At 45.1% G+C, this 26,325-nt stretch overlaps 20 non-coding genes across 20 annotated transcripts; all 20 read right to left on the reverse strand.

Moving 5' to 3' along the window:
- Positions 1–567: 567 nt before the first annotated feature.
- On the reverse strand, positions 568–758 carry LOC141185650 (U2 spliceosomal RNA). The gene has a single exon (XR_012260291.1). It is a non-coding gene; the product is annotated as a U2 spliceosomal RNA (small nuclear RNA).
- A 1,121-nt stretch (positions 759–1,879) lies between these two features.
- On the reverse strand, positions 1,880–2,070 carry LOC141185662 (U2 spliceosomal RNA). The gene has a single exon (XR_012260302.1). It is a non-coding gene; the product is annotated as a U2 spliceosomal RNA (small nuclear RNA).
- Positions 2,071–3,183: 1,113 nt separating this feature from the next.
- On the reverse strand, positions 3,184–3,374 carry LOC141185675 (U2 spliceosomal RNA). Its single transcript, XR_012260311.1, has one exon. It is a non-coding gene; the product is annotated as a U2 spliceosomal RNA (small nuclear RNA).
- Positions 3,375–4,492: 1,118 nt separating this feature from the next.
- On the reverse strand, positions 4,493–4,683 carry LOC141185461 (U2 spliceosomal RNA). Its single transcript, XR_012260122.1, has one exon. It is a non-coding gene; the product is annotated as a U2 spliceosomal RNA (small nuclear RNA).
- A 1,120-nt stretch (positions 4,684–5,803) lies between these two features.
- On the reverse strand, positions 5,804–5,994 carry LOC141184681 (U2 spliceosomal RNA). The gene has a single exon (XR_012259414.1). It is a non-coding gene; the product is annotated as a U2 spliceosomal RNA (small nuclear RNA).
- A 1,119-nt stretch (positions 5,995–7,113) lies between these two features.
- LOC141185318 (U2 spliceosomal RNA) lies at positions 7,114–7,304 on the reverse strand. Its single transcript, XR_012259992.1, has one exon. It is a non-coding gene; the product is annotated as a U2 spliceosomal RNA (small nuclear RNA).
- Positions 7,305–8,424: 1,120 nt separating this feature from the next.
- On the reverse strand, positions 8,425–8,615 carry LOC141185687 (U2 spliceosomal RNA). The gene has a single exon (XR_012260322.1). It is a non-coding gene; the product is annotated as a U2 spliceosomal RNA (small nuclear RNA).
- A 1,125-nt stretch (positions 8,616–9,740) lies between these two features.
- Positions 9,741–9,931, reverse strand: LOC141185699 (U2 spliceosomal RNA). The gene has a single exon (XR_012260333.1). It is a non-coding gene; the product is annotated as a U2 spliceosomal RNA (small nuclear RNA).
- Positions 9,932–11,051: 1,120 nt separating this feature from the next.
- LOC141185711 (U2 spliceosomal RNA) lies at positions 11,052–11,242 on the reverse strand. Its single transcript, XR_012260344.1, has one exon. It is a non-coding gene; the product is annotated as a U2 spliceosomal RNA (small nuclear RNA).
- A 1,120-nt stretch (positions 11,243–12,362) lies between these two features.
- Positions 12,363–12,553, reverse strand: LOC141185723 (U2 spliceosomal RNA). Its single transcript, XR_012260355.1, has one exon. It is a non-coding gene; the product is annotated as a U2 spliceosomal RNA (small nuclear RNA).
- Positions 12,554–13,674: 1,121 nt separating this feature from the next.
- On the reverse strand, positions 13,675–13,865 carry LOC141184964 (U2 spliceosomal RNA). The gene has a single exon (XR_012259670.1). It is a non-coding gene; the product is annotated as a U2 spliceosomal RNA (small nuclear RNA).
- A 1,124-nt stretch (positions 13,866–14,989) lies between these two features.
- LOC141185735 (U2 spliceosomal RNA) lies at positions 14,990–15,180 on the reverse strand. The gene has a single exon (XR_012260366.1). It is a non-coding gene; the product is annotated as a U2 spliceosomal RNA (small nuclear RNA).
- A 1,120-nt stretch (positions 15,181–16,300) lies between these two features.
- On the reverse strand, positions 16,301–16,491 carry LOC141185748 (U2 spliceosomal RNA). Its single transcript, XR_012260375.1, has one exon. It is a non-coding gene; the product is annotated as a U2 spliceosomal RNA (small nuclear RNA).
- Positions 16,492–17,611: 1,120 nt separating this feature from the next.
- On the reverse strand, positions 17,612–17,802 carry LOC141185760 (U2 spliceosomal RNA). The gene has a single exon (XR_012260380.1). It is a non-coding gene; the product is annotated as a U2 spliceosomal RNA (small nuclear RNA).
- A 1,122-nt stretch (positions 17,803–18,924) lies between these two features.
- LOC141184966 (U2 spliceosomal RNA) lies at positions 18,925–19,115 on the reverse strand. The gene has a single exon (XR_012259672.1). It is a non-coding gene; the product is annotated as a U2 spliceosomal RNA (small nuclear RNA).
- Positions 19,116–20,238: 1,123 nt separating this feature from the next.
- LOC141185772 (U2 spliceosomal RNA) lies at positions 20,239–20,429 on the reverse strand. The gene has a single exon (XR_012260390.1). It is a non-coding gene; the product is annotated as a U2 spliceosomal RNA (small nuclear RNA).
- A 1,119-nt stretch (positions 20,430–21,548) lies between these two features.
- Positions 21,549–21,739, reverse strand: LOC141185785 (U2 spliceosomal RNA). Its single transcript, XR_012260401.1, has one exon. It is a non-coding gene; the product is annotated as a U2 spliceosomal RNA (small nuclear RNA).
- A 1,127-nt stretch (positions 21,740–22,866) lies between these two features.
- On the reverse strand, positions 22,867–23,057 carry LOC141185797 (U2 spliceosomal RNA). Its single transcript, XR_012260411.1, has one exon. It is a non-coding gene; the product is annotated as a U2 spliceosomal RNA (small nuclear RNA).
- A 1,119-nt stretch (positions 23,058–24,176) lies between these two features.
- LOC141184684 (U2 spliceosomal RNA) lies at positions 24,177–24,367 on the reverse strand. Its single transcript, XR_012259416.1, has one exon. It is a non-coding gene; the product is annotated as a U2 spliceosomal RNA (small nuclear RNA).
- A 1,122-nt stretch (positions 24,368–25,489) lies between these two features.
- Positions 25,490–25,680, reverse strand: LOC141185809 (U2 spliceosomal RNA). The gene has a single exon (XR_012260422.1). It is a non-coding gene; the product is annotated as a U2 spliceosomal RNA (small nuclear RNA).
- Between the last annotated feature and the right edge of the window lie 645 nt (positions 25,681–26,325).

The raw sequence follows: 26,325 nt of genomic DNA on the forward strand, positions 1-26,325 counted from the left end.
TGGGTTGGTTTCTCTTTTATAGTCTGCAGGCATTAAATGAAAGAAGTCAGTGTTCCAGCAGAGGGAGACAACGTTTCAGAAAAGGCATTGTAGCAAACCAAAAAAGAAATTTTAAGCGCAGCAGAGTAACCAGCTCACATACCTGTTAGCTCAGGTGAGTTTAAAAGGCTGCTGTTGATAACAAGGGCATTTGCTAAATAGATGGTGTGTGTGCAACAATATACTGAAAGGTCAATTATATTGTGCAGCTTATCTCACCACCTGTAGTTATTTAGGTGAAAGCTCCAAAATGCTTGCCTAATTTGTCTGTTTATCCAAAAGGAAGTATAGAGGGAGAGCTAGATAGATAGCATTGCATTACATTACATTACATGGCAATGCAATGCACAGTTGCTGAAGTTGAACCAAAATGAGCTTGTCATCTGGCTTCTGCAACTTTTAACATGAAAAATCCAATGAGGAGAAGAAAAGCAAAGCCAAAGAGTCCATCCCAAAATCCGACAAACAAGCAAAATGAACAAAAAGCATTGAATTCAATTCTTTCTGATTTTAGAAACTGCATTAAAGAAGGGGTGCACCGGTCCTGGAGATACTGCAATACCAGGTCAATGCGTGGAGTGGACAGAGCAAGCTCTTTTTCCATCTCCCTGTTCTAAAAATCCATTTAATATATGGTCCCCAGATAGGGGACGTATCAGATATTAAACTGATAAGAACAGATACTACACTTGATCTTAGCCAAAAGGCCGAGAAGCGATAACCAGAATTGGTTTCCGACTACGGTGCCACCCAAGGATTCTGAAAAGTCCATTTGTGGAGATGGCCACCTGGACTCCCGTTAAGAAGACATGCTGTCAACCTCTAGATCCCTCACATGCCTGCACTTTTCGGCTTGCTGCTGCTGCAATCCACGCGTTTTAGATCTGCATAACTCCACCTCTTTTAGCACAGTACCCTCAACCCCCGGCTGTTCCCACCCGCCTCAACACCGTTGGAAGGGAGGAGAACCAATTAAGGCGGGGGGGGGGGTGGAACGAGCAGCTGTCTACCCTTAGCAGGAGGGTTGCTGATTAATTACCTCTCCTGCTGCTGCTGCTGCTGGCTGTCCAGCAGCAGACTGAAGGTGGCTGCTGCTGTGCGCAGGTATATAAAGGCTCAGAGCCTATTATGACACGCGCAGCCAGCGTTCCATTGCCACATTCCGTCTACTGCAGGCGGGATACCTGGATGGCTGAATGTCACTGAGAAGCTCACAGAGACCGCCATAAGCAACAGTTTAAAAGAATGCCACAGACTAATCAATCAAACTTTTTGGGTTGGTTTCTCTTTTATAGTCTGCAGGCATTAAATGAAAGAAGTCAGTGTTCCAGCAGAGGGAGACAACGTTTCAGAAAAGGCATTGTAGCAAACCAAAAAAGAAATTTTAAGCGCAGCAGAGTAACCAGCTCACATACCTGTTAGCTCAGGTGAGTTTAAAAGGCTGCTGGTGATAACAAGGGCATTTGCTAAATAGATGGTGTGTGTGCAACAATATACTGAAAGGTCAATTATATTGTGCAGCTTATCTCACCACCTGTAGTTATTTAGGTGAAAGCTCCAAAATGCTTGCCTAATATGTCTGTTTATCCAAAAGGAAGTATAGAGGGAGAGCTAGATAGATAGCATTGCATTACATTACATTACATGGCAATGCAATGCACAGTTGCTGAAGTTGAACCAAAATGAGCTTGTCATCTGGCTTCTGCAACTTTTAACATGAAAAATCCAATGAGGAGAAGAAAAGCAAAGCCAAAGAGTCCATCCCAAAATCCGACAAACAAGCAAAATGAACAAAAAGCATTGAATTCAATTCTTTCTGATTTTAGAAACTGCATTAAAGAAGGGGTGCACCGGTCCTGGAGATACTGCAATACCAGGTCAATGCGTGGAGTGGACAGAGCAAGCTCTTTTTCCATCTCCCTGTTCTAAAAATCCATTTAATATATGGTCCCCAGATAGGGGACGTATCAGATATTAAACTGATAAGAACAGATACTACACTTGATCTTAGCCAAAAGGCCGAGAAGCGATAACCAGAATTGGTTTCCGACTACGGTGCCACCCAAGGATTCTGAAAAGTCCATTTGTGGAGATGGCCACCTGGACTCCCGTTAAGAAGACATGCTGTCAACCTCTAGATCCCTCACATGCCTGCACTTTTCGGCTTGCTGCTGCTGCAATCCACGCGTTTTAGATCTGCATAACTCCACCTCTTTTAGCACAGTACCCTCAACCCCCGGCTGTTCCCACCCGCCTCAACACCGTTGGAAGGGAGGAGAACCAATTAAGGCGGGGGGGGGTGGAACGAGCAGCTGTCTACCCTTAGCAGGAGGGTTGCTGATTAATTACCTCTCCTGCTGCTGCTGGCTGTCCAGCAGCAGACTGAAGGTGGCTGCTGCTGTGCGCAGGTATATAAAGGCTCAGAGCCTATTATGACACGCGCAGCCAGCGTTCCATTGCCACATTCCGTCTACTGCAGGCGGGATACCTGGATGGCTGAATGTCACTGAGAAGCTCACAGAGACCGCCATAAGCAACAGTTTAAAAGAATGCCACAGACTAATCAACCAAACTTTTTGGGTTGGTTTCTCTTTTATAGTCTGCAGGCATTAAATGAAAGAAGTCAGTGTTCCAGCAGAGGGAGACAACGTTTCAGAAAAGGCATTGTAGCAAACCAAAAAAGAAATTTTAAGCGCAGCAGAGTAACCAGCTCACATACCTGTTAGCTCAGGTGAGTTTAAAAGGCTGCTGTTGATAACAAGGGCATTTGCTAAATAGATGGTGTGTGTGCAACAATATACTGAAAGGTCAATTATATTGTGCAGCTTATCTCACCACCTGTAGTTATTTAGGTGAAAGCTCCAAAATGCTTGCCTAATATGTCTGTTTATCCAAAAGGAAGTATAGAGGGAGAGCTAGATAGATAGCATTGCATTACATTACATTACATGGCAATGCAATGCACAGTTGCTGAAGTTGAACCAAAATGAGCTTGTCATCTGGCTTCTGCAACTTTTAACATGAAAAATCCAATGAGGAGAAGAAAAGCAAAGCCAAAGAGTCCATCCCAAAATCCGACAAACAAGCAAAATGAACAAAAAGCATTGAATTCAATTCTTTCTGATTTTAGAAACTGCATTAAAGAAGGGGTGCACCGGTCCTGGAGATACTGCAATACCAGGTCAATGCGTGGAGTGGACAGAGCAAGCTCTTTTTCCATCTCCCTGTTCTAAAAATCCATTTAATATATGGTCCCCAGATAGGGGACGTATCAGATATTAAACTGATAAGAACAGATACTACACTTGATCTTAGCCAAAAGGCCGAGAAGCGATAACCAGAATTGGTTTCCGACTACGGTGCCACCCAAGGATTCTGAAAAGTCCATTTGTGGAGATGGCCACCTGGACTCCCGTTAAGAAGACATGCTGTCAACCTCTAGATCCCTCACATGCCTGCACTTTTCGGCTTGCTGCTGCTGCAATCCACGCGTTTTAGATCTGCATAACTCCACCTCTTTTAGCACAGAACCCTCAACCCCCGGCTGTTCCCACCCGCCTCAACACCGTTGGAAGGGAGGAGAACCAATTAAGGCGGGGGGGGTGGAACGAGCAGCTGTCTACCCTTAGCAGGAGGGTTGCTGATTAATTACCTCTCCTGCTGCTGCTGCTGCTGGCTGTCCAGCAGCAGACTGAAGGTGGCTGCTGCTGTGCGCAGGTATATAAAGGCTCAGAGCCTATTATGACACGCGCAGCCAGCGTTCTATTGCCACATTCCGTCTACTGCAGGCGGGATACCTGGATGGCTGAATGTCACTGAGAAGCTCACAGAGACCGCCATAAGCAACAGTTTAAAAGAATGCCACAGACTAATCAACCAAACTTTTTGGGTTGGTTTCTCTTTTATAGTCTGCAGGCATTAAATGAAAGAAGTCAGTGTTCCAGCAGAGGGAGACAACGTTTCAGAAAAGGCATTGTAGCAAACCAAAAAAGAAATTTTAAGCGCAGCAGAGTAACCAGCTCACATACCTGTTAGCTCAGGTGAGTTTAAAAGGCTGCTGTTGATAACAAGGGCATTTGCTAAATAGATGGTGTGTGTGCAACAATATACTGAAAGGTCAATTATATTGTGCAGCTTATCTCACCACCTGTAGTTATTTAGGTGAAAGCTCCAAAATGCTTGCCTAATATGTCTGTTTATCCAAAAGGAAGTATAGAGGGAGAGCTAGATAGATTGCATTGCATTACATTACATTACATGGCAATGCAATGCACAGTTGCTGAAGTTGAACCAAAATGAGCTTGTCATCTGGCTTCTGCAACTTTTAACATGAAAAATCCAATGAGGAGAAGAAAAGCAAAGCCAAAGAGTCCATCCCAAAATCCGACAAACAAGCAAAATGAACAAAAAGCATTGAATTCAATTTTTTCTGATTTTAGAAACTGCATTAAAGAAGGGGTGCACCGGTCCTGGAGATACTGCAATACCAGGTCAATGCGTGGAGTGGACAGAGCAAGCTATTTTTCCATCTCCCTGTTCTAAAAATCCATTTAATATATGGTCCCCAGATAGGGGACGTATCAGATATTAAACTGATAAGAACAGATACTGCACTTGATCTTAGCCAAAAGGCCGAGAAGCGATAACCAGAATTGGTTTCCGACTACGGTGCCACCCAAGGATTCTGAAAAGTCCATTTGTGGAGATGGCCACCTGGACTCCCGTTAAGAAGACATGCTGTCAACCTCTAGATCCCTCACATGCCTGCACTTTTCGGCTTGCTGCTGCTGCAATCCACGCGTTTTAGATCTGCATAACTCCACCTCTATTAGCACAGTACCCTCAACCCCCGGCTGTTCCCACCCGCCTCAACACCGTTGGAAGGGAGGAGAACCAATTAAGGCGGGGGGGGGGTGGAACGAGCAGCTGTCTACCCTTAGCAGGAGGGTTGCTGATTAATTACCTCTCCTGCTGCTGCTGCTGCTGGCTGTCCAGCAGCAGACTGAAGGTGGCTGCTGCTGTGCGCAGGTATATAAAGGCTCAGAGCCTATTATGACACGCGCAGCCAGCGTTCCATTGCCACATTCCGTCTACTGCAGGCGGGATACCTGGATGGCTGAATGTCACTGAGAAGCTCACAGAGACCGCCATAAGCAACAGTTTAAAAGAATGCCACAGACTAATCAACCAAACTTTTTGGGTTGGTTTCTCTTTTATAGTCTGCAGGCATTAAATGAAAGAAGTCAGTGTTCCAGCAGAGGGAGACAACGTTTCAGAAAAGGCATTGTAGCAAACCAAAAAAGAAATTTTAAGCGCAGCAGAGTAACCAGCTCACATACCTGTTAGCTCAGGTGAGTTTAAAAGGCTGCTGTTGATAACAAGGGCATTTGCTAAATAGATGGTGTGTGTGCAACAATATACTGAAAGGTCAATTATATTGTGCAGCTTATCTCACCACCTGTAGTTATTTAGGTGAAAGCTCCAAAATGCTTGCCTAATATGTCTGTTTATCCAAAAGGAAGTATAGAGGGAGAGCTAGATAGATAGCATTGCATTACATTACATTACATGGCAATGCAATGCACAGTTGCTGAAGTTGAACCAAAATGAGCTTGTCATCTGGCTTCTGCAACTTTTAACATGAAAAATCCAATGAGGAGAAGAAAAGCAAAGCCAAAGAGTCCATCCCAAAATCCGACAAACAAGCAAAATGAACAAAAAGCATTGAATTCAATTCTTTCTGATTTTAGAAACTGCATTAAAGAAGGGGTGCACCGGTCCTGGAGATACTGCAATACCAGGTCAATGTGTGGAGTGGACAGAGCAAGCTCTTTTTCCATCTCCCTGTTCTAAAAATCCATTTAATATATGGTCCCCAGATAGGGGACGTATCAGATATTAAACTGATAAGAACAGATACTACACTTGATCTTAGCCAAAAGGCCGAGAAGCGATAACCAGAATTGGTTTCCGACTACGGTGCCACCCAAGGATTCTGAAAAGTCCATTTGTGGAGATGGCCACCTGGACTCCCGTTAAGAAGACATGCTGTCAACCTCTAGATCCCTCACATGCCTGCACTTTTCGGCTTGCTGCTGCTGCAATCCACGCGTTTTAGATCTGCATAACTCCACCTCTTTTAGCACAGTACCCTCAACCCCCGGCTGTTCCCACCCGCCTCAAAACCGTTGGAAGGGAGGAGAACCAATTAAGGCGGGGGGGTGGTGGAACGAGCAGCTGTCTACCCTTAGCAGGAGGGTTGCTGATTAATTACCTCTCCTGCTGCTGCTGCTGCTGGCTGTCCAGCAGCAGACTGAAGGTGGCTGCTGCTGTGCGCAGGTATATAAAGGCTCAGAGCCTATTATGACACGCGCAGCCAGCGTTCCATTGCCACATTCCGTCTACTGCAGGCGGGATACCTGGATGGCTGAATGTCACTGAGAAGCTCACAGAGACCGCCATAAGCAACAGTTTAAAAGAATGCCACAGACTAATCAACCAAACTTTTTGGGTTGGTTTCTCTTTTATAGTCTGCAGGCATTAAATGAAAGAAGTCAGTGTTCCAGCAGAGGGAGACAACGTTTCAGAAAAGGCATTGTAGCAAACCAAAAAAGAAATTTTAAGCGCAGCAGAGTAACCAGCTCACATACCTGTTAGCTCAGGTGAGTTTAAAAGGCTGCTGTTGATAACAAGGGCATTTGCTAAATAGATGGTGTGTGTGCAACAATATACTGAAAGGTCAATTATATTGTGCAGCTTATCTCACCACCTGTAGTTATTTAGGTGAAAGCTCCAAAATGCTTGCCTAATATGTCTGTTTATCCAAAAGGAAGTATAGAGGGAGAGCTAGATAGATAGCATTGCATTACATTACATTACATGGCAATGCAATGCACAGTTGCTGAAGTTGAACCAAAATGAGCTTGTCATCTGGCTTCTGCAACTTTTAACATGAAAAATCCAATGAGGAGAAGAAAAGTAAAGCCAAAGAGCCATCCCAAAATCCGACAAACAAGCAAAATGAACAAAAAGCATTGAATTCAATTCTTTCTGATTTTAGAAACTGCATTAAAGAAGGGGTGCACCGGTCCTGGAGATACTGCAATACCAGGTCAATGCGCGGAGTGGACAGAGCAAGCTCTTTTTCCATCTCCCTGTTCTAAAAATCCATTTAATATATGGTCCCCAGATAGGGGACGTATCAGATACTAAACTGATAAGAACAGATACTACACTTGATCTTAGCCAAAAGGCCGAGAAGCGATAACCAGAATTGGTTTCCGACTACGGTGCCACCCAAGGATTCTGAAAAGTCCATTTGTGGAGATGGCCACCTGGACTCCCGTTAAGAAGACATGCTGTCAACCTCTAGATCCCTCACATGCCTGCACTTTTCGGCTTGCTGCTGCTGCATTCCACGCGTTTTAGATCTGCATAACTCCACCTCTTTTAGCACAGTACCCTCAACCCCCGGCTGTTCCCACCCGCCTCGAAACCGTTGGAAGGGAGGAGAACCAATTAAGGCGGGGGGGTGGTGGAACGAGCAGCTGTCTACCCTTAGCAGGAGGGTTGCTGATTAATTACCTCTCCTGCTGCTGCTGCTGCTGGCTGTCCAGCAGCAGACTGAAGGTGGCTGCTGCTGTGCGCAGGTATATAAAGGCTCAGAGCCTATTATGACACGCGCAGCCAGCGTTCCATTGCCACATTCCGTCTACTGCAGGCGGGATACCTGGATGGCTGAATGTCACTGAGAAGCTCACAGAGACCGCCATAAGCAACAGTTTAAAAGAATGCCACAGACTAATCAACCAAACTTTTTGGGTTGGTTTCTCTTTTATAGTCTGCAGGCATTAAATGAAAGAAGTCAGTGTTCCAGCAGAGGGAGACAACGTTTCAGAAAAGGCATTGTAGCAAACCAAAAAAGAAATTTTAAGCGCAGCAGAGTAACCAGCTCACATACCTGTTAGCTCAGGTGAGTTTAAAAGGCTACTGTTGATAACAAGGGCATTTGCTAAATAGATGGTGTGTGTGCAACAATATACTGAAAGGTCAATTATATTGTGCAGCTTATCTCACCACCTGTAGTTATTTAGGTGAAAGCTCCAAAATGCTTGCCTAATATGTCTGTTTATCCAAAAGGAAGTATAGAGGGAGAGCTAGATAGATAGCATTGCATTACATTACATTACATGGCAATGCAATGCACAGTTGCTGAAGTTGAACCAAAATGAGCTTGTCATCTGGCTTCTGCAACTTTTAACATGAAAAATCCAATGAGAAGAAGAAAAGCAAAGCCAAAGAGTCCATCCCAAAATCCGACAAACAAGCAAAATGAACAAAAAGCATTGAATTCAATTCTTTCTGATTTTAGAAACTGCATTAAAGAAGGGGTGCACCGGTCCTGGAGATACTGCAATACCAGGTCAATGCGTGGAGTGGACAGAGCAAGCTCTTTTTCCATCTCCCTGTTCTAAAAATCCATTTAATATATGGTCCCCAGATAGGGGACGTATCAGATATTAAACTGATAAGAACAGATACTACACTTGATCTTAGCCAAAAGGCCGAGAAGCGATAACCAGAATTGGTTTCCGACTACGGTGCCACCCAAGGATTCTGAAAAGTCCATTTGTGGAGATGGCCACCTGGACTCCCGTTAAGAAGACATGCTGTCAACCTCTAGATCCCTCACATGCCTGCACTTTTCGGCTTGCTGCTGCTGCAATCCACGCGTTTTAGATCTGCATAACTCCACCTCTTTTAGCACAGTACCCTCAACCCCCGGCTGTTCCCACCCGCCTCAACACCGTTGGAAGGGAGGAGAACCAATTAAGGCGGGGGGGGGGGGGGGTGGAACGAGCAGCTGTCTACCCTTAGCAGGAGGGTTGCTGATTAATTACCTCTCCTGCTGCTGCTGCTGCTGGCTGTCCAGCAGCAGACTGAAGGTGGCTGCTGCTGTGCGCAGATATATAAAGGCTCAAAGCCTATTATGACACGCGCAGCCAGCGTTCCATTGCCACATTCCGTCTACTGCAGGCGGGATACCTGGATGGCTGAATGTCACTGAGAAGCTCACAGAGACCGCCATAAGCAACAGTTTAAAAGAATGCCACAGACTAATCAACCAAACTTTTTGGGTTGGTTTCTCTTTTATAGTCTGCAGGCATTAAATGAAAGAAGTCAGTGTTCCAGCAGAGGGAGACAACGTTTCAGAAAAGGCATTGTAGCAAACCAAAAAAGAAATTTTAAGCGCAGCAGAGTAACCAGCTCACATACCTGTTAGCTCAGGTGAGTTTAAAAGGCTGCTGTTGATAACAAGGGCATTTGCTAAATAGATGGTGTGTGTGCAACAATATACTGAAAGGTCAATTATATTGTGCAGCTTGTCTCACCACCTGTAGTTATTTAGGTGAAAGCTCCAAAATGCTTGCCTAATATGTCTGTTTATCCAAAAGGAAGTATAGAGGGAGAGCTAGATAGATAGCATTGCATTACATTACATTACATGGCAATGCAATGCACAGTTGCTGAAGTTGAACCAAAATGAGCTTGTCATCTGGCTTCTGCAACTTTTAACATGAAAAATCCAATGAGGAGAAGAAAAGCAAAGCCAAAGAGTCCATCCCAAAATCCGACAAACAAGCAAAATGAACAAAAAGCATTGAATTCAATTCTTTCTGATTTTAGAAACTGCATTAAAGAAGGGGTGCACCGGTCCTGGAGATACTGCAATACCAGGTCAATGCGTGGAGTGGACAGAGCAAGCTCTTTTTCCATCTCCCTGTTCTAAAAATCCATTTAATATATGGTCCCCAGATAGGGGACGTATCAGATATTAAACTGATAAGAACAGATACTACACTTGATCTTAGCCAAAAGGCCGAGAAGCGATAACCAGAATTGGTTTCCGACTACGGTGCCACCCAAGGATTCTGAAAAGTCCATTTGTGGAGATGGCCACCTGGACTCCCGTTAAGAAGACATGCTGTCAACCTCTAGATCCCTCACATGCCTGCACTTTACGGCTTGCTGCTGCTGCATTCCACGCGTTTTAGATCTGCATAACTCCACCTCTTTTAGCACAGTACCCTCAACCCCCGGCTGTTCCCACCCGCCTCAAAACCGTTGGAAGGGAGGAGAACCAATTAAGGCGGGGGGGTGGTGGAACGAGCAGCTGTCTACCCTTAGCAGGAGGGTTGCTGATTAATTACCTCTCCTGCTGCTGCTGCTGCTGGCTGTCCAGCAGCAGACTGAAGGTGGCTGCTGCTGTGCGCAGGTATATAAAGGCTCAGAGCCTATTATGACACGCGCAGCCAGCGTTCCATTGCCACATTCCGTCTACTGCAGGCGGGATACCTGGATGGCTGAATGTCACTGAGAAGCTCACAGAGACCGCCATAAGCAACAGTTTAAAAGAATGCCACAGACTAATCAACCAAACTTTTTGGGTTGGTTTCTCTTTTATAGTCTGCAGGCATTAAATGAAAGAAGTCAGTGTTCCAGCAGAGGGAGACAACGTTTCAGAAAAGGCATTGTAGCAAACCAAAAAAGAAATTTTAAGCGCAGCAGAGTAACCAGCTCACATACCTGTTAGCTCAGGTGAGTTTAAAAGGCTGCTGTTGATAACAAGGGCATTTGCTAAATAGATGGTGTGTGTGCAACAATATACTGAAAGGTCAATTATATTGTGCAGCTTATCTCACCACCTGTAGTTATTTAGGTGAAAGCTCCAAAATGCTTGCCTAATATGTCTGTTTATCCAAAAGGAAGTATAGAGGGAGAGCTAGATAGATAGCATTGCATTACATTACATTACATGGCAATGCAATGCACAGTTGCTGAAGTTGAACCAAAATGAGCTTGTCATCTGGCTTCTGCAACTTTTAACATGAAAAATCCAATGAGAAGAAGAAAAGCAAAGCCAAAGAGTCCATCCCAAAATCCGACAAACAAGCAAAATGAACAAAAAGCATTGAATTCAATTCTTTCTGATTTTAGAAACTGCATTAAAGAAGGGGTGCACCGGTCCTGGAGATACTGCAATACCAGGTCAATGCGTGGAGTGGACAGAGCAAGCTCTTTTTCCATCTCCCTGTTCTAAAAATCCATTTAATATATGGTCCCCAGATAGGGGACGTATCAGATATTAAACTGATAAGAACAGATACTACACTTGATCTTAGCCAAAAGGCCGAGAAGCGATAACCAGAATTGGTTTCCGACTACGGTGCCACCCAAGGATTCTGAAAAGTCCATTTGTGGAGATGGCCACCTGGACTCCCGTTAAGAAGACATGCTGTCAACCTCTAGATCCCTCACATGCCTGCACTTTTCGGCTTGCTGCTGCTGCAATCCACGCGTTTTAGATCTGCATAACTCCACCTCTTTTAGCACAGTACCCTCAACCCCCGGCTGTTCCCACCCGCCTCAACACCGTTGGAAGGGAGGAGAACCAATTAAGGCGGGGGGGGGGTGGAACGAGCAGCTCTCTACCCTTAGCAGGAGGGTTGCTGATTAATTACCTCTCCTGCTGCTGCTGCTGCTGGCTGTCCAGCAGCAGACTGAAGGTGGCTGCTGCTGTGCGCAGGTATATAAAGGCTCAGAGCCTATTATGACACGCGCAGCCAGCGTTCCATTGCCACATTCCGTCTACTGCAGGCGGGATACCTGGATGGCTGAATGTCACTGAGAAGCTCACAGAGACTGCCATAAGCAACAGTTTAAAAGAATGCCACAGACTAATCAACCAAACTTTTTGGGTTGGTTTCTCTTTTATAGTCTGCAGGCATTAAATGAAAGAAGTCAGTGTTCCAGCAGAGGGAGACAACGTTTCAGAAAAGGCATTGTAGCAAACCAAAAAAGAAATTTTAAGCGCAGCAGAGTAACCAGCTCACATACCTGTTAGCTCAGGTGAGTTTAAAAGGCTGCTGTTGATAACAAGGGCATTTGCTAAATAGATGGTGTGTGTGCAACAATATACTGAAAGGTCAATTATATTGTGCAGCTTATTTCACCACCTGTAGTTATTTAGGTGAAAGCTCCAAAATGCTTGCCTAATATGTCTGTTTATCCAAAAGGAAGTATAGAGGGAGAGCTAGATAGATAGCATTGCATTACATTACATTACATGGCAATGCAATGCACAGTTGCTGAAGTTGAACAAAAATGAGCTTGTCATCTGGCTTCTGCAACTTTTAACATGAAAAATCCAATGAGGAGAAGAAAAGCAAAGCCAAAGAGTCCATCCCAAAATCCGACAAACAAGCAAAATGAACAAAAAGCATTGAATTCAATTCTTTCTGATTTTAGAAACTGCATTAAAGAAGGGGTGCACCGGTCCTGGAGATACTGCAATACCAGGTCAATGCGTGGAGTGGACAGAGCAAGCTCTTTTTCCATCTCCCTGTTCTAAAAATCCATTTAATATATGGTCCCCAGATAGGGGACGTATCAGATATTAAACTGATAAGAACAGATACTACACTTGATCTTAGCCAAAAGGCCGAGAAGCGATAACCAGAATTGGTTTCCGACTACGGTGCCACCCAAGGATTCTGAAAAGTCCATTTGTGGAGATGGCCACCTGGACTCTCGTTAAGAAGACATGCTGTCAACCTCTAGATCCCTCACATGCCTGCACTTTTCGGCTTGCTGCTGCTGCAATCCACGCGTTTTAGATCTGCATAACTCCACCTCTTTTAGCACAGTACCCTCAACCCCCGGCTGTTCCCACCCGCCTCAACACCGTTGGAAGGGAGGAGAACCAATTAAGGCGGGGGGGGGGGTGGAACGAGCAGCTGTCTACCCTTAGCAGGAGGGTTGCTGATTAATTACCTCTCCTGCTGCTGCTGCTGCTGGCTGTCCAGCAGCAGACTGAAGGTGGCTGCTGCTGTGCGCAGGTATATAAAGGCTCAGAGCCTATTATGACACGCGCAGCCAGCGTTCCATTGCCACATTCCGCCTACTGCAAGCGGGATACCTGGATGGCTGAATGTCACTGAGAAGCTCACAGAGACCGCCATAAGCAACAGTTTAAAAGAATGCCACAGACTAATCAACCAAACTTTTTGGGTTGGTTTCTCTTTTATAGTCTGCAGGCATTAAATGAAAGAAGTCAGTGTTCCAGCAGAGGGAGACAACGTTTCAGAAAAGGCATTGTAGCAAACCAAAAAAGAAATTTTAAGCGCAGCAGAGTAACCAGCTCACATACCTGTTAGCTCAGGTGAGTTTAAAAGGCTGCTGTTGATAACAAGGGCATTTGCTAAATAGATGGTGTGTGTGCAACAATATACTGAAAGGTCAATTATATTGTGCAGCTTATCTCACCACCTGTAGTTATTTAGGTGAAAGCTCCATAATGCTTGCCTAATATGTCTGTTTATCCAAAAGGAAGTATAGAGGGAGAGCTAGATAGATAGCATTGCATTACATTACATTACATGGCAATGCAATGCACAGTTGCTGAAGTTGAACCAAAATGAGCTTGTCATCTGGCTTCTGCAACTTTTAACATGAAAAATCCAATGAGGAGAAGAAAAGCAAAGCCAAAGAGTCCATCCCAAAATCCGACAAACAAGCAAAATGAACAAAAAGCATTGAATTCAATTCTTTCTGATTTTAGAAACTGCATTAAAGAAGGGGTGCACCGGTCCTGGAGATACTGCAATACCAGGTCAATGCGTGTAGTGGACAGAGCAAGCTCTTTTTCCATCTCCCTGTTCTAAAAATCCATTTAATATATGGTCCCCAGATAGGGGACGTATCAGATATTAAACTGATAAGAACAGATACTACACTTGATCTTAGCCAAAAGGCCGAGAAGCGATAACCAGAATTGGTTTCCGACTACGGTGCCACCCAAGGATTCTGAAAAGTCCATTTGTGGAGATGGCCACCTGGACTCCCGTTAAGAAGACATGCTGTCAACCTCTAGATCCCTCACATGCCTGCACTTTTCGGCTTGCTGCTGCTGCAATCCACGCGTTTTAGATCTGCATAACTCCACCTCTTTTAGCACAGTACCCTCAACCCCCGGCTGTTCCCACCCGCCTCAACACCGTTGGAAGGGAGGAGAACCAATTAAGGCGGGGGGGGGGGGGGTGGAACGAGCAGCTGTCTACCCTTAGCAGGAGGGTTGCTGATTAATTACCTCTCCTGCTGCTGCTGCTGCTGGCTGTCCAGCAGCAGACTGAAGGTGGCTGCTGCTGTGCGCAGATATATAAAGGCTCAGAGCCTATTATGACACGCGCAGCCAGCGTTCCATTGCCACATTCCGTCTACTGCAGGCGGGATACCTGGATGGCTGAATGTCACTGAGAAGCTCACAGAGACCGCCATAAGCAACAGTTTAAAAGAATGCCACAGACTAATCAACCAAACTTTTTGGGTTGGTTTCTCTTTTATAGTCTGCAGGCATTAAATGAAAGAAGTCAGTGTTCCAGCAGAGGGAGACAACGTTTCAGAAAAGGCATTGTAGCAAACCAAAAAAGAAATTTTAAGCGCAGCAGAGTAACCAGCTCACATACCTGTTAGCTCAGGTGAGTTTAAAAGGCTGCTGTTGATAACAAGGGCATTTGCTAAATAGATGGTGTGTGTGCAACAATATACTGAAAGGTCAATTATATTGTGCAGCTTGTCTCACCACCTGTAGTTATTTAGGTGAAAGCTCCAAAATGCTTGCCTAATATGTCTGTTTATCCAAAAGGAAGTATAGAGGGAGAGCTAGATAGATAGCATTGCATTACATTACATTACATGGCAATGCAATGCACAGTTGCTGAAGTTGAACCAAAATGAGCTTGTCATCTGGCTTCTGCAACTTTTAACATGAAAAATCCAATGAGGAGAAGAAAAGCAAAGCCAAAGAGTCCATCCCAAAATCCGACAAACAAGCAAAATGAACAAAAAGCATTGAATTCAATTCTTTCTGATTTTAGAAACTGCATTAAAGAAGGGGTGCACCGGTCCTGGAGATACTGCAATACCAGGTCAATGCGTGGAGTGGACAGAGCAAGCTCTTTTTCCATCTCCCTGTTCTAAAAATCCATTTAATATATGGTCCCCAGATAGGGGACGTATCAGATATTAAACTGATAAGAACAGATACTACACTTGATCTTAGCCAAAAGGCCGAGAAGCGATAACCAGAATTGGTTTCCGACTACGGTGCCACCCAAGGATTCTGAAAAGTCCATTTGTGGAGATGGCCACCTGGACTCCCGTTAAGAAGACATGCTGTCAACCTCTAGATCCCTCACATGCCTGCACTTTTCGGCTTGCTGCTGCTGCAATCCACGCGTTTTAGATCTGCATAACTCCACCTCTTTTAGCACAGTACCCTCAACCCCCGGCTGTTCCCACCCGCCTCAACACCGTTGGAAGGGAGGAGAACCAATTAAGGCGGGGGGGGGGTGGAACGAGCAGCTGTCTACCCTTAGCAGGAGGGTTGCTGATTAATTACCTCTCCTGCTGCTGCTGCTGCTGGCTGTCCAGCAGCAGACTGAAGGTGGCTGCTGCTGTGCGCAGGTATATAAAGGCTCAGAGCCTATTATGACACGCGCAGCCAGCGTTCCATTGCCACATTCCGCCTACTGCAAGCGGGATACCTGGATGGCTGAATGTCACTGAGAAGCTCACAGAGACCGCCATAAGCAACAGTTTAAAAGAATGCCACAGACTAATCAACCAAACTTTTTGGGTTGGTTTCTCTTTTATAGTCTGCAGGCATTAAATGAAAGAAGTCAGTGTTCCAGCAGAGGGAGACAACGTTTCAGAAAAGGCATTGTAGCAAACCAAAAAAGAAATTTTAAGCGCAGCAGAGTAACCAGCTCACATACCTGTTAGCTCAGGTGAGTTTAAAAGGCTGCTGTTGATAACAAGGGCATTTGCTAAATAGATGGTGTGTGTGCAACAATATACTGAAAGGTCAATTATATTGTGCAGCTTATCTCACCACCTGTAGTTATTTAGGTGAAAGCTCCATAATGCTTGCCTAATATGTCTGTTTATCCAAAAGGAAGTATAGAGGGAGAGCTAGATAGATAGCATTGCATTACATTACATTACATGGCAATGCAATGCACAGTTGCTGAAGTTGAACCAAAATGAGCTTGTCATCTGGCTTCTGCAACTTTTAACATGAAAAATCCAATGAGGAGAAGAAAAGCAAAGCCAAAGAGTCCATCCCAAAATCCGACAAACAAGCAAAATGAACAAAAAGCATTGAATTCAATTCTTTCTGATTTTAGAAACTGCATTAAAGAAGGGGTGCACCGGTCCTGGAGATACTGCAATACCAGGTCAATGCGTGGAGTGGACAGAGCAAGCTCTTTTTCCATCTCCCTGTTCTAAAAATCCATTTAATATATGGTCCCCAGATAGGGGACGTATCAGATATTAAACTGATAAGAACAGATACTACACTTGATCTTAGCCAAAAGGCCGAGAAGCGATAACCAGAATTGGTTTCCGACTACGGTGCCACCCAAGGATTCTGAAAAGTCCATTTGTGGAGATGGCCACCTGGACTCCCGTTAAGAAGACATGCTGTCAACCTCTAGATCCCTCACATGCCTGCACTTTTCGGCTTGCTGCTGCTGCAATCCACGCGTTTTAGATCTGCATAACTCCACCTCTTTTAGCACAGTACCCTCAACCCCCGGCTGTTCCCACCCGCCTCAACACCGTTGGAAGGGAGGAGAACCAATTAAGGCGGGGGGGGGGTGGAACGAGCAGCTCTCTACCCTTAGCAGGAGGGTTGCTGATTAATTACCTCTCCTGCTGCTGCTGCTGCTGGCTGTCCAGCAGCAGACTGAAGGTGGCTGCTGCTGTGCGCAGGTATATAAAGGCTCAGAGCCTATTATGACACGCGCAGCCAGCGTTCCATTGCCACATTCCGTCTACTGCAGGCGGGATACCTGGATGGCTGAATGTCACTGAGAAGCTCACAGAGACTGCCATAAGCAACAGTTTAAAAGAATGCCACAGACTAATCAACCAAACTTTTTGGGTTGGTTTCTCTTTTATAGTCTGCAGGCATTAAATGAAAGAAGTCAGTGTTCCAGCAGAGGGAGACAACGTTTCAGAAAAGGCATTGTAGCAAACCAAAAAAGAAATTTTAAGCGCAGCAGAGTAACCAGCTCACATACCTGTTAGCTCAGGTGAGTTTAAAAGGCTGCTGTTGATAACAAGGGCATTTGCTAAATAGATGGTGTGTGTGCAACAATATACTGAAAGGTCAATTATATTGTGCAGCTTATCTCACCACCTGTAGTTATTTAGGTGAAAGCTCCAAAATGCTTGCCTAATATGTCTGTTTATCCAAAAGGAAGTATAGAGGGAGAGCTAGATAGATAGCATTGCATTACATTACATTACATGGCAATGCAATGCACAGTTGCTGAAGTTGAACAAAAATGAGCTTGTCATCTGGCTTCTGCAACTTTTAACATGAAAAATCCAATGAGGAGAAGAAAAGCAAAGCCAAAGAGTCCATCCCAAAATCCGACAAACAAGCAAAATGAACAAAAAGCATTGAATTCAATTCTTTCTGATTTTAGAAACTGCATTAAAGAAGGGGTGCACCGGTCCTGGAGATACTGCAATACCAGGTCAATGCGTGGAGTGGACAGAGCAAGCTCTTTTTCCATCTCCCTGTTCTAAAAATCCATTTAATATATGGTCCCCAGATAGGGGACGTATCAGATATTAAACTGATAAGAACAGATACTACACTTGATCTTAGCCAAAAGGCCGAGAAGCGATAACCAGAATTGGTTTCCGACTACGGTGCCACCCAAGGATTCTGAAAAGTCCATTTGTGGAGATGGCCACCTGGACTCTCGTTAAGAAGACATGCTGTCAACCTCTAGATCCCTCACATGCCTGCACTTTTCGGCTTGCTGCTGCTGCAATCCACGCGTTTTAGATCTGCATAACTCCACCTCTTTTAGCACAGTACCCTCAACCCCCGGCTGTTCCCACCCGCCTCAACACCGTTGGAAGGGAGGAGAACCAATTAAGGCGGGGGGGGGGGGTGGAACGAGCAGCTGTCTACCCTTAGCAGGAGGGTTGCTGATTAATTACCTCTCCTGCTGCTGCTGCTGCTGGCTGTCCAGCAGCAGACTGAAGGTGGCTGCTGCTGTGCGCAGGTATATAAAGGCTCAGAGCCTATTATGACACGCGCAGCCAGCGTTCCATTGCCACATTCCGCCTACTGCAAGCGGGATACCTGGATGGCTGAATGTCACTGAGAAGCTCACAGAGACCGCCATAAGCAACAGTTTAAAAGAATGCCACAGACTAATCAACCAAACTTTTTGGGTTGGTTTCTCTTTTATAGTCTGCAGGCATTAAATGAAAGAAGTCAGTGTTCCAGCAGAGGGAGACAACGTTTCAGAAAAGGCATTGTAGCAAACCAAAAAAGAAATTTTAAGCGCAGCAGAGTAACCAGCTCACATACCTGTTAGCTCAGGTGAGTTTAAAAGGCTGCTGTTGATAACAAGGGCATTTGCTAAATAGATGGTGTGTGTGCAACAATATACTGAAAGGTCAATTATATTGTGCAGCTTATCTCACCACCTGTAGTTATTTAGGTGAAAGCTCCATAATGCTTGCCTAATATGTCTGTTTATCCAAAAGGAAGTATAGAGGGAGAGCTAGATAGATAGCATTGCATTACATTACATTACATGGCAATGCAATGCACAGTTGCTGAAGTTGAACCAAAATGAGCTTGTCATCTGGCTTCTGCAACTTTTAACATGAAAAATCCAATGAGGAGAAGAAAAGCAAAGCCAAAGAGTCCATCCCAAAATCCGACAAACAAGCAAAATGAACAAAAAGCATTGAATTCAATTCTTTCTGATTTTAGAAACTGCATTAAAGAAGGGGTGCACCGGTCCTGGAGATACTGCAATACCAGGTCAATGCGTGTAGTGGACAGAGCAAGCTCTTTTTCCATCTCCCTGTTCTAAAAATCCATTTAATATATGGTCCCCAGATAGGGGACGTATCAGATATTAAACTGATAAGAACAGATACTACACTTGATCTTAGCCAAAAGGCCGAGAAGCGATAACCAGAATTGGTTTCCGACTACGGTGCCACCCAAGGATTCTGAAAAGTCCATTTGTGGAGATGGCCACCTGGACTCCCGTTAAGAAGACATGCTGTCAACCTCTAGATCCCTCACATGCCTGCACTTTTCGGCTTGCTGCTGCTGCAATCCACGCGTTTTAGATCTGCATAACTCCACCTCTTTTAGCACAGTACCCTCAACCCCCGGCTGTTCCCACCCGCCTCAACACCGTTGGAAGGGAGGAGAACCAATTAAGGCGGGGGGGGGGGGGTGGAACGAGCAGCTGTCTACCCTTAGCAGGAGGGTTGCTGATTAATTACCTCTCCTGCTGCTGCTGCTGCTGGCTGTCCAGCAGCAGACTGAAGGTGGCTGCTGCTGTGCGCAGATATATAAAGGCTCAGAGCCTATTATGACACGCGCAGCCAGCGTTCCATTGCCACATTCCGTCTACTGCAGGCGGGATACCTGGATGGCTGAATGTCACTGAGAAGCTCACAGAGACCGCCATAAGCAACAGTTTAAAAGAATGCCACAGACTAATCAACCAAACTTTTTGGGTTGGTTTCTCTTTTATAGTCTGCAGGCATTAAATGAAAGAAGTCAGTGTTCCAGCAGAGGGAGACAACGTTTCAGAAAAGGCATTGTAGCAAACCAAAAAAGAAATTTTAAGCGCAGCAGAGTAACCAGCTCACATACCTGTTAGCTCAGGTGAGTTTAAAAGGCTGCTGTTGATAACAAGGGCATTTGCTAAATAGATGGTGTGTGTGCAACAATATACTGAAAGGTCAATTATATTGTGCAGCTTGTCTCACCACCTGTAGTTATTTAGGTGAAAGCTCCAAAATGCTTGCCTAATATGTCTGTTTATCCAAAAGGAAGTATAGAGGGAGAGCTAGATAGATAGCATTGCATTACATTACATTACATGGCAATGCAATGCACAGTTGCTGAAGTTGAACCAAAATGAGCTTGTCATCTGGCTTCTGCAACTTTTAACATGAAAAATCCAATGAGGAGAAGAAAAGCAAAGCCAAAGAGTCCATCCCAAAATCCGACAAACAAGCAAAATGAACAAAAAGCATTGAATTCAATTCTTTCTGATTTTAGAAACTGCATTAAAGAAGGGGTGCACCGGTCCTGGAGATACTGCAATACCAGGTCAATGCGTGGAGTGGACAGAGCAAGCTCTTTTTCCATCTCCCTGTTCTAAAAATCCATTTAATATATGGTCCCCAGATAGGGGACGTATCAGATATTAAACTGATAAGAACAGATACTACACTTGATCTTAGCCAAAAGGCCGAGAAGCGATAACCAGAATTGGTTTCCGACTACGGTGCCACCCAAGGATTCTGAAAAGTCCATTTGTGGAGATGGCCACCTGGACTCCCGTTAAGAAGACATGCTGTCAACCTCTAGATCCCTCACATGCCTGCACTTTTCGGCTTGCTGCTGCTGCAATCCACGCGTTTTAGATCTGCATAACTCCACCTCTTTTAGCACAGTACCCTCAACCCCCGGCTGTTCCCACCCGCCTCAACACCGTTGGAAGGGAGGAGAACCAATTAAGGCGGGGGGGGGTGGAACGAGCAGCTGTCTACCCTTAGCAGGAGGGTTGCTGATTAATTACCTCTCCTGCTGCTGCTGCTGCTGGCTGTCCAGCAGCAGACTGAAGGTGGCTGCTGCTGTGCGCAGGTATATAAAGGCTCAGAGCCTATTATGACACGCGCAGCCAGCGTTCCATTGCCACATTCCGCCTACTGCAAGCGGGATACCTGGATGGCTGAATGTCACTGAGAAGCTCACAGAGACCGCCATAAGCAACAGTTTAAAAGAATGCCACAGACTAATCAACCAAACTTTTTGGGTTGGTTTCTCTTTTATAGTCTGCAGGCATTAAATGAAAGAAGTCAGTGTTCCAGCAGAGGGAGACAACGTTTCAGAAAAGGCATTGTAGCAAACCAAAAAAGAAATTTTAAGCGCAGCAGAGTAACCAGCTCACATACCTGTTAGCTCAGGTGAGTTTAAAAGGCTGCTGTTGATAACAAGGGCATTTGCTAAATAGATGGTGTGTGTGCAACAATATACTGAAAGGTCAATTATATTGTGCAGCTTATCTCACCACCTGTAGTTATTTAGGTGAAAGCTCCATAATGCTTGCCTAATATGTCTGTTTATCCAAAAGGAAGTATAGAGGGAGAGCTAGATAGATAGCATTGCATTACATTACATTACATGGCAATGCAATGCACAGTTGCTGAAGTTGAACCAAAATGAGCTTGTCATCTGGCTTCTGCAACTTTTAACATGAAAAATCCAATGAGGAGAAGAAAAGCAAAGCCAAAGAGTCCATCCCAAAATCCGACAAACAAGCAAAATGAACAAAAAGCATTGAATTCAATTCTTTCTGATTTTAGAAACTGCATTAAAGAAGGGGTGCACCGGTCCTGGAGATACTGCAATACCAGGTCAATGCGTGGAGTGGACAGAGCAAGCTCTTTTTCCATCTCCCTGTTCTAAAAATCCATTTAATATATGGTCCCCAGATAGGGGACGTATCAGATATTAAACTGATAAGAACAGATACTACACTTGATCTTAGCCAAAAGGCCGAGAAGCGATAACCAGAATTGGTTTCCGACTACGGTGCCACCCAAGGATTCTGAAAAGTCCATTTGTGGAGATGGCCACCTGGACTCCCGTTAAGAAGACATGCTGTCAACCTCTAGATCCCTCACATGCCTGCACTTTTCGGCTTGCTGCTGCTGCAATCCACGCGTTTTAGATCTGCATAACTCCACCTCTTTTAGCACAGTACCCTCAACCCCCGGCTGTTCCCACCCGCCTCAACACCGTTGGAAGGGAGGAGAACCAATTAAGGCGGGGGGGGGGGGGGGGGTGGAACGAGCAGCTGTCTACCCTTAGCAGGAGGGTTGCTGATTAATTACCTCTCCTGCTGCTGCTGCTGCTGGCTGTCCAGCAGCAGACTGAAGGTGGCTGCTGCTGTGCGCAGGTATATAAAGGCTCAGAGCCTATTATGACACGCGCAGCCAGCGTTCCATTGCCACATTCCGTCTACTGCAGGCGGGATACCTGGATGGCTGAATGTCACTGAGAAGCTCACAGAGACCGCCATAAGCAACAGTTTAAAAGAATGCCACAGACTAATCAACCAAACTTTTTGGGTTGGTTTCTCTTTTATAGTCTGCAGGCATTAAATGAAAGAAGTCAGTGTTCCAGCAGAGGGAGACAACGTTTCAGAAAAGGCATTGTAGCAAACCAAAAAAGAAATTTTAAGCGCAGCAGAGTAACCAGCTCACATACCTGTTAGCTCAGGTGAGTTTAAAAGGCTGCTGTTGATAACAAGGGCATTTGCTAAATAGATGGTGTGTGTGCAACAATATACTGAAAGGTCAATTATATTGTGCAGCTTGTCTCACCACCTGTAGTTATTTAGGTGAAAGCTCCAAAATGCTTGCCTAATATGTCTGTTTATCCAAAAGGAAGTATAGAGGGAGAGCTAGATAGATAGCATTGCATTACATTACATTACATGGCAATGCAATGCACAGTTGCTGAAGTTGAACCAAAATGAGCTTGTCATCTGGCTTCTGCAACTTTTAACATGAAAAATCCAATGAGGAGAAGAAAAGCAAAGCCAAAGAGTCCATCCCAAAATCCGACAAACAAGCAAAATGAACAAAAAGCATTGAATTCAATTCTTTCTGATTTTAGAAACTGCATTAAAGAAGGGGTGCACCGGTCCTGGAGATACTGCAATACCAGGTCAATGCGTGGAGTGGACAGAGCAAGCTCTTTTTCCATCTCCCTGTTCTAAAAATCCATTTAATATATGGTCCCCAGATAGGGGACGTATCAGATATTAAACTGATAAGAACAGATACTACACTTGATCTTAGCCAAAAGGCCGAGAAGCGATAACCAGAATTGGTTTCCGACTACGGTGCCACCCAAGGATTCTGAAAAGTCCATTTGTGGAGATGGCCACCTGGACTCCCGTTAAGAAGACATGCTGTCAACCTCTAGATCCCTCACATGCCTGCACTTTTCGGCTTGCTGCTGCTGCAATCCACGCGTTTTAGATCTGCATAACTCCACCTCTTTTAGCACAGTACCCTCAACCCCCGGCTGTTCCCACCCGCCTCAACACCGTTGGAAGGGAGGAGAACCAATTAAGGCGGGGGAGGGTGGAACGAGCAGCTGTCTACCCTTAGCAGGAGGGTTGCTGATTAATTACCTCTCCTGCTGCTGCTGCTGCTGGCTGTCCAGCAGCAGACTGAAGGTGGCTGCTGCTGTGCGCAGGTATATAAAGGCTCAGAGCCTATTATGACACGCGCAGCCAGCGTTCCATTGCCACATTCCGTCTACTGCAGGCGGGATACCTGGATGGCTGAATGTCACTGAGAAGCTCACAGAGACCGCCATAAGCAACAGTTTAAAAGAATGCCACAGACTAATCAACCAAACTTTTTGGGTTGGTTTCTCTTTTATAGTCTGCAGGCATTAAATGAAAGAAGTCAGTGTTCCAGCAGAGGGAGACAACGTTTCAGAAAAGGCATTGTAGCAAACCAAAAAAGAAATTTTAAGCGCAGCAGAGTAACCAGCTCACATACCTGTTAGCTCAGGTGAGTTTAAAAGGCTGCTGTTGATAACAAGGGCATTTGCTAAATAGATGGTGTGTGTGCAACAATATACTGAAAGGTCAATTATATTGTGCAGCTTATCTCACCACCTGTAGTTATTTAGGTGAAAGCTCCAAAATGCTTGCCTAATATGTCTGTTTATCCAAAAGGAAGTATAGAGGGAGAGCTAGATAGATAGCATTGCATTACATTACATTACATGGCAATGCAATGCACAGTTGCTGAAGTTGAACCAAAATGAGCTTGTCATCTGGCTTCTGCAACTTTTAACATGAAAAATCCAATGAGGAGAAGAAAAGCAAAGCCAAAGAGTCCATCCCAAAATCCGACAAACAAGCAAAATGAGCAAAAAGCATTGAATTCAATTCTTTCTGATTTTAGAAACTGCATTAAAGAAGGGGTGCACCGGTCCTGGAGATACTGCAATACCAGGTCAATGTGTGGAGTGGACAGAGCAAGCTCTTTTTCCATCTCCCTGTTCTAAAAATCCATTTAATATATGGTCCCCAGATAGGGGACGTATCAGATATTAAACTGATAAGAACAGATACTACACTTGATCTTAGCCAAAAGGCCGAGAAGCGATAACCAGAATTGGTTTCCGACTACGGTGCCACCCAAGGATTCTGAAAAGTCCATTTGTGGAGATGGCCACCTGGACTCCCGTTAAGAAGACATGCTGTCAACCTCTAGATCCCTCACATGCCTGCACTTTTCGGCTTGCTGCTGCTGCAATCCACGCGTTTTAGATCTGCATAACTCCACCTCTTTTAGCACAGTACCCTCAACCCCCGGCTGTTCCCACCCGCCTCAACACCGTTGGAAGGGAGGAGAACCAATTAAGGCGGGGGGGGGGGGTGGAACGAGCAGCTGTCTACCCTTAGCAGGAGGGTTGCTGATTAATTACCTCTCCTGCTGCTGCTGCTGCTGGCTGTCCAGCAGCAGACTGAAGGTGGCTGCTGCTGTGCGCAGATATATAAAGGCTCAGAGCCTATTATGACACGCGCAGCCAGCGTTCCATTGCCACATTCCGTCTACTGCAGGCGGGATACCTGGATGGCTGAATGTCACTGAGAAGCTCACAGAGACCGCCATAAGCAACAGTTTAAAAGAATGCCACAGACTAATCAACCAAACTTTTTGGGTTGGTTTCTCTTTTATAGTCTGCAGGCATTAAATGAAAGAAGTCAGTGTTCCAGCAGAGGGAGACAACGTTTCAGAAAAGGCATTGTAGCAAACCAAAAAAGAAATTTTAAGCGCAGCAGAGTAACCAGCTCACATACCTGTTAGCTCAGGTGAGTTTAAAAGGCTGCTGTTGATAACAAGGGCATTTGCTAAATAGATGGTGTGTGTGCAACAATATACTGAAAGGTCAATTATATTGTGCAGCTTGTCTCACCACCTGTAGTTATTTAGGTGAAAGCTCCAAAATGCTTGCCTAATATGTCTGTTTATCCAAAAGGAAGTATAGAGGGAGAGCTAGATAGATAGCATTGCATTACATTACATTACATGGCAATGCAATGCACAGTTGCTGAAGTTGAACCAAAATGAGCTTGTCATCTGGCTTCTGCAACTTTTAACATGAAAAATCCAATGAGGAGAAGAAAAGCAAAGCCAAAGAGTCCATCCCAAAATCCGACAAACAAGCAAAATGAACAAAAAGCATTGAATTCAATTCTTTCTGATTTTAGAAACTGCATTAAAGAAGGGGTGCACCGGTCCTGGAGATACTGCAATACCAGGTCAATGCGTGGAGTGGACAGAGCAAGCTCTTTTTCCATCTCCCTGTTCTAAAAATCCATTTAATATATGGTCCCCAGATAGGGGACGTATCAGATATTAAACTGATAAGAACAGATACTACACTTGATCTTAGCCAAAAGGCCGAGAAGCGATAACCAGAATTGGTTTCCGACTACGGTGCCACCCAAGGATTCTGAAAAGTCCATTTGTGGAGATGGCCACCTGGACTCCCGTTAAGAAGACATGCTGTCAACCTCTAGATCCCTCACATGCCTGCACTTTTCGGCTTGCTGCTGCTGCAATCCACGCGTTTTAGATCTGCATAACTCCACCTCTTTTAGCACAGTACCCTCAACCCCCGGCTGTTCCCACCCGCCTCAAAACCGTTGGAAGGGAGGAGAACCAATTAAGGCGGGGGGGTGGTGGAACGAGCAGCTGTCTACCCTTAGCAGGAGGGTTGCTGATTAATTACCTCTCCTGCTGCTGCTGCTGCTGGCTGTCCAGCAGCAGACTGAAGGTGGCTGCTGCTGTGCGCAGGTATATAAAGGCTCAGAGCCTATTATGACACGCGCAGCCAGCGTTCCATTGCCACATTCCGTCTACTGCAGGCGGGATACCTGGATGGCTGAATGTCACTGAGAAGCTCACAGAGACCGCCATAAGCAACAGTTTAAAAGAATGCCACAGACTAATCAACCAAACTTTTTGGGTTGGTTTCTCTTTTATAGTCTGCAGGCATTAAATGAAAGAAGTCAGTGTTCCAGCAGAGGGAGACAACGTTTCAGAAAAGGCATTGTA

The sequence above is a fragment of the Phyllobates terribilis genome, unplaced genomic scaffold (assembly GCF_046119375.1).
Source record: "Phyllobates terribilis strain yellow unplaced genomic scaffold, ASM4611937v1 Scaffold_40__1_contigs__length_11209783, whole genome shotgun sequence".
NCBI lineage: Eukaryota > Metazoa > Chordata > Amphibia > Anura > Dendrobatidae > Phyllobates > Phyllobates terribilis.